This window comes from Anthonomus grandis, chromosome 7 (assembly GCF_022605725.1).
Source record: "Anthonomus grandis grandis chromosome 7, icAntGran1.3, whole genome shotgun sequence".
In the NCBI taxonomy this organism is placed as follows: Eukaryota; Metazoa; Arthropoda; class Insecta; order Coleoptera; family Curculionidae; genus Anthonomus; species Anthonomus grandis.
The window spans coordinates 19,431,583-19,441,109 of NC_065552.1; the positions used below are offsets into that span (position 1 = coordinate 19,431,583).

General features: G+C 37.5%; 1 long non-coding RNA gene across 1 annotated transcript; it reads right to left on the minus strand.

The window, feature by feature from the left end:
- Positions 1-6,143: 6,143 nt before the first annotated feature.
- On the minus strand, positions 6,144-7,192 carry LOC126738308 (uncharacterized). Its single transcript, XR_007661290.1, has 2 exons — positions 7,051-7,192; positions 6,144-6,240 (listed from the first exon to the last, which is right to left on the minus strand). It is a non-coding gene; the product is annotated as an uncharacterized LOC126738308 (long non-coding RNA).
- Positions 7,193-9,527: the final 2,335 nt, after the last annotated feature.

Consider the following 9,527-nt stretch of genomic DNA (forward strand, 5'->3'; position numbering starts at 1 on the left):
AGTACTTTATAAAGTATCATAGAGATATATATTTTCTTTTTCATTTTCTTTTATTATAGTTTGATTTGCTTTAGATAAATTGTTGGAACTTTGATTATGTAATTTTTTTAATGCGAACATCTATTTGTTGAAGTAATTATGAGTGATTAACATAATCGAAAAGTTTTTAAATATTTTGTTTTTTTTTTATATTTTTTTTTCTTTGATTTTTTTTTAAATCTGTTCATGCGCAGTACTGTAGTAAGTGTGTATAATAAGCTTATTTACTGGTATTACCTTTGATTGATTTTTAAGACTTCTTTTGGTTTTTTTTTTAATTTATTTATTTATTTTTTTTGAAGTACCTGACTATTCTTACTTCTTATTAGTAGGTCTGAATGATAAATATAACTATAGTCTTAACTGCTCTTATACGTAGTGTATTTGCTGTTGGACTTTGATTCCTTTTTTTTTTATTTTTTTTTTCTTAGGAAAGGGTGGGGGTGTCCTTTGGATACTTAATCATATTTTCCTTTTAATTTTTTTTTTTTGATTATTTATTTAATTAACGTTATTAAATTATATATAATATATCTATAAATATATATATATTTTTTGTCCCTCTATTTTGACATTTGAAATGGATGTTAATTATCTAGGTGGTGAGGAACTAAAATATGAGTTACACATTCGAGGTCTCCCATTAACCGGTTCTTTCGCTCAAAAACGGACCAGTCTTCGTGAGTCCTTGCGGTTGGAACGAGAGAAACACATTGATCCTCCTAGTTCCACTGCCTTCGACACAGATAGTGAGCTTTGCCTTTGTCGCAGTAAATTAATATCTATTGAACGGGATATTAAGACTCTCGGAAAGGATTATTGTGATGGAGAATCCAAACGGATTAATACCCTCTTGTTGCATTTGTACCAGCGTATCAATCGAGTCCATGCTGTGTCAGAAGTAGAGTCGGTTTTAAAAAATGAGATTGTAAGTTCATGCACTAAACTTTTTGGTGATCTTAATCTTGCTTCTCAAGGTATCATGCCTTCTTGCTCTTATGCCAACAAACCACCAGCTATTACCGTAACAGGAGCCACTCCATCTCACGAATCCCATGAATCCTTAAATACAGGAGACAACTTAGTAGTTTCAAATGACTTAATTGTTTTGAGTGATGAGGAATCTACACCTGTTGAAGAACTTGAAGCGGAACGTGTTAATTCCAATGTTGCTGCCGCATCGACTTCACAATGCGAGGTTGCAGAGCAGTCGATCCATTTGAATAATTTCCAGTCTGGTACTTCTACCTCCTTTGCACATCCAGCTATTAATAGGGAGTTGCCTCAGATTGAATCTCATAGCGATGCAGTACCCTATGGGACTACTTCCAACCCGTCTTTGACACAACAGTCTAGACTTCCACTCCAGGATTTATTGGAGCTTGCTCAAAGCAGTTGTCCTTATTTTATTTCTCAGCAGAGAACGTCAAGTACATCTGAGTCAAGACCTTCCTATGGTCGTTTCATGCAGCGCGACGGATCCAGAGTCTTTCAGTCTTCCGGAAATGAACTTAATGCAAAGTCCTCAATATCTTCGAATCCTATATCACAACCTCCTGTAAGTCAAATTAACTGTTATCCAGTGAGTTCAGCAAATGAGTCTCAATCAATGAGTCGTCAATCACAGGTTCGTTTTGGACCCCCCGTGGTTCATGCATCTCCTCCAGCAAACTCCACTGCTCATGGAGACAACTTGTCCCAGTCCATACCAATCAACGACTTAGTTCGTCATTTGGAAGAAGTCAATTTTTCTCCGACGGACACATCGAATCGAACTTACGGGCGTGAGCCGAGACAACTATCGCATTCCTCATACCATACACATGATGTGTTTCGATGGAATATTAAGTTTAATGGACAGACTAGTGTTAACGACTTTCTAGAGAGAGTTGAGGAAATACGTTTATCTCGAGGTGTGCTTAAGGAGCAGTTACTCCGGTCTGCACCAGAGTTGTTTACTGGCGATGCCCTTCTTTGGTATCGTACCAATAAATTTGCCAGTTGGGATGATTTAGTAACTAAATTGAAAGATTCCTTTCGGCCTTATGACTATGAATATGGTTTGTGGGATGAAATACGTAGGCGCACCCAAGGATCACAAGAACGCGTCCTTACGTTTATTGTCGCAATGGAGAGTCTATTTCGAAAACTTTCAGAAAGTCCCTCCGAATCAGTCAAACTTAATCTTATTCGTCGAAATTTACTTCCTTATATTCAAAGTAGGCTTGCTACCCATGAAATCCATGATCTTCACGAGTTGACTAGGTTAAGTCGAGCAATTGAAGAGACCGAAGCCAGAGTGCAGAGATTTGTCCCACCCCCCACAAACATTAGACAGCTATTAGAACCTGAACTTGCCTACAGAAAACCCAGTCATCACGTAGCGTCGATTGAGTCTTATTCAGAGCCTAGTGATGTTAAGCCGATTATTCCTAATAATCATTCGGCTTATTCAACTTCTATAGATGCAGTTTCTTCTGTTGTAACCTGCTGGAATTGCGGTGACAGCGGACATCGTTTTCGTAAATGTTCTAAGCCCAAAACGTTCTTTTGTTTCCGATGCGGAAAGAGAGACGTTAGTGCAAAGACTTGTCCAACATGCTCAAAAAACGAGGCATCGGCAAGAGCATAGGCCGTCCCTCTTGCCTATCTTTTGAATCGCAATCGGCTATTAGTCTATCCAAACATGTTCGTACTTCCGCCGTCCTTGATTTCGTCTTGGCACATGCCAAAGGTGATGAGCGTCCTTATCTGCACATAGACATTTTTGGAAAATCACTATTAGGTTTACTTGATAGTGGAGCATCTCGAACTATTATTGGTTCTGCCGGATGGTCTGTTTTGTCTACTTATTGCAACCTTAAACAATCTGGGGCCACTGAGTGCACTGTAGCCAATGGACAACAATGTTCAATAAAAGGAATTGTGACCTTACCTATGAGGCTTCGCACTCGCGTAGTCCTTATGGATGTTTTGGTTGTTCCCTCCCTACCCCATTCCTTGATCTTAGGTATTGATTTTTGGACTCGTATGGGGATCATACCTGACCTTAACACTGGGGAATGGCATTTCAAAGATGTTGCTCCATACTACTGTCACGAAACTGCCGCAATTCAATCCGTTGATACTCTGACTCCAACACAAAAAGAAACTCTCGACCGACTTATCGAGGATGTCTTTTCCAACATGAGTTCAACATTGGGTCGTACTAATTTGGTCAAGCTAGAAATCAGGACAAATTCAGCACCTATCAAACAGCGCTATTATCCTCTTTCCCGTGCCCTTCAAAAGGATGTCAATACTGAATTGGAACAAATGATTGCCAATGGTATTGTGGAACCATCTATTTCACCCTGGTCATCTCCAATAGTAATGGTTAAGAAAAAAACTGGCGAATGGCGTTTTTGTGTCGATTATCGCGCTTTAAATCGTGTGACCATCAAAGACAGTTATCCCATACCTTTTGTTTCTGCCACTTTAGATAAATTAAGAGATGCCAAGTTCCTTAGTACGTTGGATATTAAGTCCGCGTATTGGCAAATACCTATTGCACCAGAATCTCGCCCTCTTACTGCATTTACAGTCCCTACTAGAGGACTTTTCCAATTTACCCGTATGCCCTTTGGGTTGACTAATGCCCCTGCAGTGTGGCAAAGACTGATCGATTCTGTTATTGGTGTTGACTTGGAGCCATACGTCTTCGTCTATCTTGACGACGTAATCATTTCCACCCCATCGTTCGAGGAACATATTCGTGTTTTACGTGAGGTCATACAGAGGATCGTTAAGGCAGGTCTAACTCTTAACAGAGAGAAGTGTACCTTTTGTAAACCCGAGTTAAAATATTTGGGGTACATTGTTAATTCTTCCGGTCTACTAGTGGACCCCGATAAGATTGAAGCTATTCTGCGTATACCAACCCCCAAGACTGTTACTGATATTAGAAGAATTGTTGGACTCGCATCTTGGTATCGGAGGTTTGTCCCTAATTTTTCCACGATAGTATCTCCCTTGACCTCATTGACCATGAAGAACGTAAAGTTTGTATGGAGTCCTGAATGTGAAAATGCTTTTAATACTATTAAAGAGAAACTGGTCAGCGCACCGGTTTTATCATGTCCAGATTTTGATCTTCCTTTTATTATCCAATGTGACGCTTCCGATTTTGGACTTGGAGCTGTCCTTTATCAGGTTCAAGGTGACGAAGAGCACGCTATTTGTTTCCTAAGTAGGTCTCTTACCAAAAACGAGCGTCGGTATAGCACAACAGAAAAGGAATGTTTGGCTGTCATTTTCGCCATCGAAAAACTCAGACCATATGTGGAAGGTAGCCATTTTACAGTGGTAACTGACCACTATAGTCTGAAGTGGCTTAATTCAATCAAAGATCCTGTTGGTCGCATTGCTCGATGGGCTGTAAGGCTACAACAGTACGATTTTGACATAGTTCATCGTAAGGGTAAAGACAACATCGTCCCCGATGCATTATCTCGTTCGGTACCAGTGGTAGGTGAGGTAGCACCTCTGAATGACATGTCAACGAACGATTCTTCTTTCCTGATCGACAAGTGGTATTCCCGCATGCTAAAACGCGTTAAAGAGCAACCATCTAAGTACCCACTATGGTGGATTTCTAATAATAAGCTCTATAAGCGCACTAAGTCAAAATACCCCGCTTTAGATAATCCTGACGATGCTTGGTTGCAGATTGTACCACGAAATCAACGATCTGATGTCATAAAGGCACATCACGATCCTCCCACCTGTGGTCATCTTGGAGTGTTTAAGACTCTTTCCCGTATTTCACAGAAATATTACTGGCCAAATATGAAGTGTGACGTAGCTAGGTACATTGCCCGATGTCACACTTGCTTAAGGACTAAACCTCTTCAAGAAGTCTCTTCTGGCCACCTTCTTAGTCCACAACCAACCCTGACTAGACCTTGGCAAATCCTCAGTGTAGACCTTGTGGGTCCCTTGCCTCGTTCTCGTTCTGGATATTCCTTCGTATTGTCAGTATATGATTTGTTCAGTAAGTATCCTCTCTTCTTTCCTTTACGAGTGGCTACCGCCAGCAGTATATTAAAATGGCTCGAGGACCATGTACTTTTGGTTTACGGAATCCCTGATAGAATCATTGCCGACAATGGACCTCAGTTTCGTAGTGGGGCTTTCCAAAATAAAATGCAAGAGTATGGTATCCAAATACGTTATACTGCTAATTACCACCCGCAGGCTAACCCTGTAGAGCGTGTCCACCGTGTTCTAAAAACCATAATCTCAAGCTATGTTGATGAGGATCATAGGACGTGGGATCTAATTTTGGCTAAGGCAGGTTGTGCAATCCGATCAGCAAGACACGAAGTTACGGGTCTAACCCCAAACTTTGTAATTTTTGGTAGAGAACTTCGATTTCTGTGTCCCACCCCGACTTTAATTTCTCCATCTAACCCTAATGATTCCGATCCAACTTTGCGATCGAAAACATTGGAAAAGGTATTTGTCGATGTTCAGAAAAGACTAAAAAGGGCTTGCGAGCAACGTAGTAGGCGTTATAACTTACGGCATCGCGATGAGCGTTTTCAACTTGGTCAGGAGGTATGGCAGAGAAATTATGTTATCTCTAATGCTGCCAAAAACTTTACTTCAAAGTTCGCGCCTAAATATCTTGGGCCCTACAAGATCAGCAAAATTCTCTCTCCATGGTCCTACGAAGTTTCGGACTTGACAGGCCGCTGTCGTGGAGTTTGGCATGCTAAAGATTTAAAGGCACATCCACCTGATAATAACGTTCAAGATCAAATCTAATGTTAGTATCTAAGTTATAAGTCAGCGTAAATTAATTATTATAATAGATTCGTTTCTTTGTAGTTATTTTGAGGGCTCTTATAATGTTGTATTATATTAAGTATTTTCAAGTTAGGATTTCTTTTATTAGTTATTTAGTTAGATTAGTTTTTCTTTATTAGGAATTGAATTTCCATTGCAAGTTTCAGGTAAACTTCCTTTTCAGGAAGGAGGGGTGTGTTACAGGTTTAATCTCCAACAGATATATTAATTGATTTATTAAGTTTTTTTTACCAAGATAAAGTAAATCGCAACCATAGTTTCATAAAATAATTTATTTAAAAATCATACATAAATATACATACTACACAGATATGATATACCGTTAAGATGGTCCCTCCTAACATACCCGATCTGAAACGCAAGGAAAACCATTATTGGATGAGGAAAGTAAATAATAATATGGGATATTGTTTCATTGTTTTGTTGATTGAATAGAATTAAGAACTGCCATTGATTTTGCATTGATTTTACCTTGCAGGTCAATTTGGCCTATTTTAGATTTTAATGAATACTGAGCACATTAACTATTTGTTTATTTTGTTCAAATCATAAGGATCAATAGTGATAAGAATGTTAATGTCAATCTGGTCTGTCAGTTTTTTTTTGTAAATGATTGTTGCTAAACCATGGCCTCAAGTTATAGATTGCTCCATAGTTGCAAATTACTTAAACCAATGTTGGTAGTGTTGGTACCAGATAGTACCCAGTAGTTAAACCCAGCATGTCAACACCTAGGTACTTGACAGATAAATGCATTCCTTAAAATTTGGAGGGAACTGACAATCCTATTTTTAATAGATTCATTCTTTATCTGGTTCTAGAGTATGACAGATAGTTTCGCTTAATGCGGATGTGAAAAGGTAGACCCTATCTTAGCCTAATTTTTTTTGTAGTTACTAGTATGTGCTAGGATAGCTTAATTGCTGATTTTCTAAGTAGGCTTAAGAGTTTATAGGGCTCCTTGTTTTTGTTGTGTTAAATAAACCCCAGAAAAGGCCACATTCCATCTTCGGTAAGTTAGCACATGTTACATGCCTAAGTCATTTTCCTATTTTTTTCATCTAATTAATTTCTTATTTGCATGCTTTTCGGTTTAACTCAAAAGAACATCAATGCATCCAACTTTTCAGAGAGCAATTTTATAAAATTTAACTTACTTACCCACACAAAAATGCCATAAAATTGACAGCCATGTCGAACCTCATGTGTGGTCCCCATTTTTAGGCCTTCCTGTACCTTCTGCTTATCCTCTGCTTCTGCTTTTGCTGCATTTTTATTGTTACTGCTTCCACCTCACTTGCTACTCCACGTGTTACCACATCAAGTCGCTTGGATCATCACCTCCGGAACCTGCATTCCTTCCAATCGGCTACACCTAATACCGATTGCCCTCCACTACCTGCTAGACATTCTGGAAGCATCCTAACTGGTCGATCTGCTGCTGCCTCTTTTGACCCAAACGTATAGCTTCCAACAAAGGAGCCCCATTCAGATCAGGTGGGCCCTGCTACCAGTCGGAGATACTCAGAATTTCAGGTAGTCCCTTTTTCTTTTTGGCTTGGTTTCTCCAGGTATTGATTTATTGGTTCGTCGCAATTTATAGATTATTTTTTTTTTTAATTAATATGTAGAAATGATCACAGATTTTAAATTCAATTTAGCAAAATTGTTTATATAACCACCATCACTGATTTGATTTGAAATTGGGAACTGAGTATATACGTATATGCGAGGTATTATCAGATGTACAATTGAATAAGTATTAAGTGCTAAATTTTACTTTATTTTCTTTCTCATAATTTTAAATTTCATAATTATAACTTAAGTATTAGAGCATTACTGTCTTTGTATTTATTTTTTTTGAATTGAGGTTATAGATTAAATTAGTTGTCAATTATGACATTGATTTATCTTTCAATACTAAAGCTGGGTTTAACGATATAAAGCTGCGTTTTCTTTGCGTGCCCTAATAAAGGCTAATAATCATAACCCTGGAACCCACATTTAGGCATTGTGCGAGAAACAGTGCAATAACCCTGACACTTTGGAAAAAGCAATTTCTTTAGTCGTAGAAGAAGAAAACTTTCTTTATTTTTCTCAAGGCAAGAATTTTCAACAAAACTATTCAAGACCGCTTACTTTACCACCACCACCTCGAAATTTCCCACATTCTTCCAGGCATCAACCCCAACAACGACCATATACGAATATTCCAACCTCTAATTTTCCATATAATTTCCTCAACCGACCCCATTACTTAAAAATATTTTCAGATCTAGTGTACCACAAGGTATTGGATCAATTCCCCAAAATTTGAATCGTTCAAATTTTCCTCAAGGCCCTGATCATCTAGGCAATAACTTCCAAAATAGATCTCGTACTGACTCTATTTCACAGCCCCACCTTTTTAGAAGTAGTAACAGCTCTACTTTTAGACAACCCTTTCTACCCTTAAGTAGACCAAATAATTTTAATCCCCGAGCAAGCTCTATTATTCGAAGAAATCAACCTGAGCCTATGGATACAAGTTAGCAACACTATTATCCATAATAATTTGGAATCCGCTTACTCCGAATATTCAGAAAATAATTACTACGATCCTGATAATTATTCCAATGACCCCTATATTAATTTATATTACAATTATTCTGATTATGACAGTGAAATTTTGTCGCCACATGCACAATTAACTGGTGCATTCCCAGAAATTTAATACGATGAACCTCATGATAGTTCATCACACCATTAAAGTCATCTACCTCATAGTTCCGATGAACCCTACAATAAATCTGAACAGCAAAATTTTCACGAAACCACAAACAACGAACCCGTAACATAATATACCTTAACAATATTAGATCAGATTTACCGTACGTTTACATCCCAGAAATACAAGCATATTTTTTAATTGACACTGGAAGCTCGAGAAGTTTGATGAGTCCGCAACTAGCATACAAATGTTTCAAGAATCACATTTCAAATGAGATATTTAATATACAGACGGCACACGCTAATTCCTTTCACAATGAAGTTGCTAACATTCCTATTTTTAAAATATTTAACACCCGTGGCTCACACAAATTTTATTTATTTAGCTTCTCTCAAAAATATGATGGATTGATTGGTACTGATTTCTTAAAACAACTAAACGCTAAAATTGACCTAAAAAATAGTAAACTTTCTACACAAAACTCTGACATTCCAATAATTTTCGAAAACTCAAAAGAAATAACCAATAATAATTCCGACAATTTTTTTCAAAACTTTTCTATAATCATTTCACCAAGATCGCAAGAAGTTATTAAACTACCTGTGACTATTGAATCTGGTTTAGGAATTTTTGATTACATAAATTTCGAAAATGGAGTAGAAATTCCAAAAGCATTAGTAAACATATCTAACTTTTACGCTTATACTATGGTCACTAATTCTAACGAGACCCCCATCGAAATCAACATAAATAAATCATTTAACGTTGAACCAATAAATTCTTTAGACGTAAATTTTTGTCAAAAAATGGAAAGTGAACAAAATCTTACTATCGAACATGACAATTTATTAAAAGAAAATCTGAAAATTTACGCTTACAATACTGTAATAAAGAAGAAAAAGAAAATCTCAGAAAATGATGCTTTAAT